We start from the raw sequence: 6000 nt of genomic DNA, 5'->3' as shown, positions 1-6000 counted from the left end.
CAATTTAGGTTTTTATTATTTTCACAGCAGAGGAAACATAGCTGGCTATGTTTGATTTTTTGGTCATATTTTGAATAATACATGATTATATAAATCCAATTTTAGAAATTAATTGGTTGCTCCTTGTGTGAAACATTTCTCACACCCTTCTCTTATTCAGAAGAGTTATTTAGTGAAGTACCTATCAAACATAGGAAGGAACAATTCCCCTGCACCTGACATTTCTTCACCTAAAGTGTCTTCACTTACTTAGCAATGTGTAAACAGAATAACTTTTTCACTGAAAGCTCTTGGTTTGAGTTGTTATTCAATGTAAGAAGAATGAGGAGACAATGTGGGTCCATGTACTTTTGACTGATTATCTTTCCTTTTAAGGCCTCACCTGCTTTAACAGAAAATGGTTTCTCAAGTAGAAATATTATTTGCTTCCAATAAAATAGAGAGCAAGGCTTTTTGTGTCAATTCTTGAAAAATATATCAAAGTAGCTAGCAACTGCTGTACACATAGACAATTTTGTGATTTTCAGGCTGAAATTTGAAGAAAACTCAAAGTCAGGGATATGTGAAATATGCCATAGAGTTTTGTTTTGTTTTGGTTTTTTGGTGAGGCAGTTGGGGTTAAGTGACTTGCCCAGGGTCACACAGCTAGTAAGTGTTAAGTGTCAGAGGCCGGATTTGAACTCAGGTCCTCCTGAATCCAGGGCCAGTGTTTTATCCACTGAGCCATCTAGCTGCCCTGCCATAGAGTTTTGAAATGATCATCTTTGAGTCCAAAGTTTCCATGGTAGCTTCTGTAATAATTGATTTCTTCATGTAAGATATGTTGTATCTATTTACTTCATCCCAGAAAGCAATCCTATCTGCATGTTTATTTGGATCTTCCACTGACACTAGGTTAATCATGTAACTGTCATGATAGACTGATCTTCCCTTTGCCAGGTATTTCTCCTTTGTAGAATTCAACATAGACTCAAAGAGGAAAGATTAGCCCATCCAACTTCAATGGCACTCTTTGAACTAGCTTTAGGAAAAGAGAGAGAATTCTAGTTCCACAATCAACATCCATAAGTACCCTGTCTTTAAAAATGTATAGATTTTTGGCATATTAAATCTTGACAACTGGGGAAGCTAGGTGGCACAGTGGATAAAGCACCAGTCCTGGGTTCAGGAGGGCCTGAGTTCAAATCCGGCCTCATTCACTTGACACTTACTAGCTGTGTGACCCTGGGCAAGTCACTTAACCCTCATTTCCCTGACAAAAAAAAACACAGAAAAAGAAAAAAAAAACTTTTACAACTTTCTATTTGTACTTTATCCTTTAGCATTCCTTCACATAGCCCATAATACCAATACAAGCTGAAATAAACACAATCCTCATCCTGGTTAAGTTCCACAATGGTAGACATAAATGATGCATTAGTTCTAAGCACATATTGTCACTATGCCTATTAGCCTACAAGAATGGGACTGTCAGTGGTTCAAAAAGATCTTCTTTGACAAACTGAAGTAAAAGGCCATACTGGTTTCAAATATTCCTTTCTCCCAAAGCACTGGTTTGTATAAACATTCAAATATTTTTTGACTGGATTCTTAAGTCAAATTAAATTTATTAGTTTATTGTATCTATAGTCACTGTCCCAAAGTCCAATGGAATGAGACTCTTCCCTTATTGGTAGATTAATGCTCTGCCCTGTGTGAGGGGTGGGGTGAAATTGGTAAGAGAGCTTAGAGAGCTCCAGCCTTCCCCAATTATTTTTGGAAATCCCCAAGTGAGCAGCCCCTTTCAATCTTATTTTGGAACCCTTCAGGATCAGTCCCCCTTTGGGGGAACTCAAGCTTAAGTCTTCAAGAATCAAGCAGCAGTGAATTGCTTTGGACACTTCTCACTTCCAACTTTGAGAGGGAAGATGAAAGAGTCCAATGTCAATTCAAATTGTTGAAGGAAAACACTCTGGGAAAACATTAGAGGAGCACACAGTCTCCATTAGGTCCTTACCCTCAGCGTGCTACCCTCGAAACTTTGAAGACTTTCTCTTTGGGTGAGATCCAACACCCTCTCTCTTGATTGAGCTGAGTAGCCTTGTTCCTAATGGGAAAGATTCTTCATTCTATATTGTCTGGTATATATATTCCTATGATTTCTATTTTGCTTTGATTTGGACAAATGGATTTATTAGGTATTTGATAGGTGTGTTTGCTATGGAAATTGGATTAGGTTGGGGAGGTATCAAATCTTGGATATAGATACTGGGGTTCCTTCTTCCTTCAAAAATAATAAAGCAATAAAAAATTAGATGGAACCAGAATATATCCTTTAGGATAACAATCTTAAAGGGAGCAAATAGATATAATTCAAGCCCAGTATCACCTCTTTCTCAAGAGAAGAAAGAGATTCTGGTCTCAACTACCTGATTCCCTCCATAGCATGAATGAAGTCATCCTTAGAGAAGCAAGGGAAAAGAAGAGACTAGAGTTGTCTGTTAAGCCTCCCTTCAAGCCATACACAATGATACAACACATGGGCTTCTAGGCCATCTCATATCTGCTGCCCCTAGAGAACTTGTCACTATTTTCCCACAAATGGCAGGAACACTCATGAAGGAAAGGAAGCAATTACTGTGGAAATTGGAGGAGGAAGTCAGTGAAGTGAGGGAGCACAGGCCTTTGGGATCCACCTGGGTGTGGGCCTAAGGACAGCCACAGCCAAGAGATTTCTTTCTCCATGTACACGATTGAGACAAAGGTGAAAAAAGAAGATAAGTAGAAGTGGTATTAGAGAAACAGGCCTGAAAAACAATAGGCCAAGTATACATTACAACCTCTAGCCTACAGCCTAGAATAAATGTTCTCCATGAAACTCAAATAACAGAATAGGACACATAAAAATATGGAGGGAAGGAGGAAGATAGATGAGACTATATGCTGTCCCCCAATCAAGTCAAAGGCTAACAATAAAGAGGAAAATAACCCCTGTAGTCTCAAAAAGAAGAGAGCCTATAGGATGTCAAGTTCTGAAATAAATCAAAACCAGAATCTGAGAAATAAATCATCTTTAATTGAAATAAAAGTGTAGCAAACCTGTCATCTTAGAAGATGTCCCATGAGGGCAAAGCACAATGAATTCCCCAACCAAACAGATCCATGAAAAAGTTTTTATATTTTTAGGAAGAGAGAGGGAGAAGGTAGAGGGAAGAGGTAACATAAAGTAGCAAGACTGAGTCATGATATCCTAGCCACTCTTAGCAATCTGAATGAGGAGAACCATTTCATTCTGGCTGTTTTGCCCTTCGTGCCATGAATCCCAATGGAATGGGACAAGGACATCAGAGGCCTAGATCCACCTTGAGCCAGGTTTCCCCACAAGGCAATATCTGAAGATGGCACACAGTTCAACCTATCTCATTATCTTAAGGGTAGGGATATAAGGGCATTACTGGAATTTTGACAGTGTCAGAATGACTAAGAGATTGTGTCTGTCCATATTATGATCAGCATTAATAATTGTCTCCCATTATTTTAAGAATCATGTTAACAAGGACTGAAAAAGAAATAAAGTAATGGGAAAATCTTGTTTCAGTTCTGGGAGAGAGTTTCAGTGATGAATGTTTTCATGGGAAAAGATCTGATAAAGGGAAATGGGGACTTTACAATGACTATAACCAGCAGGAATTTGGTGCTTAGAGAAACCATTCATCCTGCCTCATAAGAAGATGAATCAGAGCTCCTGGAAGCAACTGATACCCAGAATAACGGGAAGGCATGGACCTAAAGAGGGTATTTCATGGAAGATGGGGGAAGTTTCCACTTTGCATAGTAAACTGTAAAATTATAAACTCCTTGAGAGCAGAGACTGTCTTTCTTTTTTTTCTTTTTTATATCTCTATTATTTAGCACTGTGCTTGGCACATAATAGGTACTTTAAAATGTTCATTCAATGGAATTGAGTTGAAAATGAATATAGGGATGTTGCTCAACTGTGATAGACTTGATTCTTCTCACCAATACAATGGTGCAAGAAAGTTCCAAAGGACTCATGATGGAAAAGACTCTCCAAATACAGGAAAAAAAAACTGTGGAATATGGATGCAGATTGAACCATAGTATTTCTTTTGTGTTTGGTGCTATGGTTTTTCTTTTTTGAGGTTTTTCCTTTTTGCTCTGATTCTTCTCTTATAATATGACTAATGGAGAAATATGTTTAATGTTATTGTACATATATAACTTATATCAGATTACCTGCTGTCTAGGGGAGGGGGAAGGGAGGAGAGGGAGGGAGAAAAATTTGAAATTAGAAATCTGATAAAAACAAATGTTGAAAACTAAAAAAAAAAAGAAAATGAACATAGGGAGAGCAAAGGTCAATGATGAATTACATGATCAGAGCAATAGGAAAATCCCTACCAAGGACAATATCTTCTCTATTGTCTGAATTAACTGGTGTTTCTAAGGGTAAGACATAGCCAAAAACCAGGGCTGGGGGCAAGATCTACAAAGCAATAATATGGAATTTGTTTAAAAGAAGGAACCCAAAATAGGTACCTTAGAAGCTTTAATTCCCTTAGTACTGCAGAGACTAAAGATTTGCTAAATAAACATTAGGACCATGCATCAAAGAATAAAAGTCTAGAATAGATAGAAGGGGGACAAATAATGAAGAGAATGAGATGCAGAAAATAATATATAATAAAAACAATAAAAAACATTAAGTGCAAAGGAAGGAAAGGAAGGGTGATTTCATTTGGTTATTTAACGGAAAGCAGGCATTTGCATTAAGGGGATAAGGAAAGGTTTCTTGTAGAAAATGAGATTTTTAGGTGGGACTTCAAAGAATACAGAAAGGGCTGGAGATAGAGATGAGGAGAGAAAGAATTCCAGGCAAGAGAAACAGTGAATGAAAATATCCAGAGTTGGGAGATAGAATTCATTGAGAAGATAAGAGATACCTAAAAATATGTTTGTAAATTTGGAGAACAATTTGAGTTGAATGATTACATCTGAAGTGAGACAAAAGAGAGTTAAGGGAAGAGTGAGAAGAGCAGAAATGTAGGCAGGAATTATAGACAGCCTCTTCAAAGGGTTTAGCCATAAAAAGGAGGCAGAATATGGGACCACATCTAGTGGTAGTGAATGGATCAAATAAGGGGTTTTTGAGAATGAAGAAGGTGTGGACATGTTTGCAGGCAGTAGGGAAGCAGACAGAATTGGATGAATGGAGAGAGAGAGAGAGAGAGAGAGAGAGAGAGAGAGAGAGAGAGAGAGAGAGAGAGAGAGAGAGAGATTGAAGATTAGTGAGAGAAGAAGGAAGACAGAAGGAACAATCTGCTAGTGATTATGTGATGAAATAGGACCCCTTGTGATTCAAGGTTGCTCTTCATCATTACAGCTTCCTTTTCCAGATGTTAACTCTCTTTGAACAGCTATTTGATGTGAAATTCTCAGCCAGATCATGACTTAGATTTGACAAACCTTGTCTTAATCCACATTCAAAAACAGCAACCAGACAGCCCCTATCACACAAGATTTACATGCATGCAACAATTACAAAATATTGCAGTGTTTTCTAGACATCAGATTCGACCCAAAGGAGAGATAGCAATGGTCTAAGAAGACATGGTGATAGTACAAATAGCTATGAGATTGGAGAAAAATTAAGTATTTAGAATCAGAAAACCTGGACTAGAAACTCAGCTCTGTTATTTACTAATTGTATTACTTCAGATAATCCCAAACATCTGAGTTTCTTCTATAATATATAAATAGCAATGACCACACTACTTCTCAGGTTGTTGTTTATTTCATTACTGTAAAGGGGTTGGACTAGAATAGGGGTTCTGGAGTTTTTTGGTCTCGAGATATTTTTATATTCATAAAAATTGAGGATCTCAAAGAATTTGTTTATATGGCATATGCTTATTGGTATTTACCATATAAGAAATGTTAGAAATTAAAACTGATAAATTACCATACAAAAGATCTTCCTCCATGATGTCTTGAGGCTGA

At 37.4% G+C, this 6000-nt stretch overlaps 1 pseudogene; it reads right to left on the bottom strand.

Annotated features, from left to right (window-relative positions):
* Positions 1-245: 245 nt before the first annotated feature.
* Positions 246-6000, bottom strand: part of LOC122738659 — an 80585-nt pseudogene continuing 74830 nt past the window's right edge.

The sequence above is a fragment of the Dromiciops gliroides genome, chromosome 2 (assembly GCF_019393635.1).
Source record: "Dromiciops gliroides isolate mDroGli1 chromosome 2, mDroGli1.pri, whole genome shotgun sequence".
NCBI classification, from domain to species: domain Eukaryota; kingdom Metazoa; phylum Chordata; class Mammalia; order Microbiotheria; family Microbiotheriidae; genus Dromiciops; species Dromiciops gliroides.
This window is presented reverse-complemented; position numbering and strand designations above follow the sequence as displayed.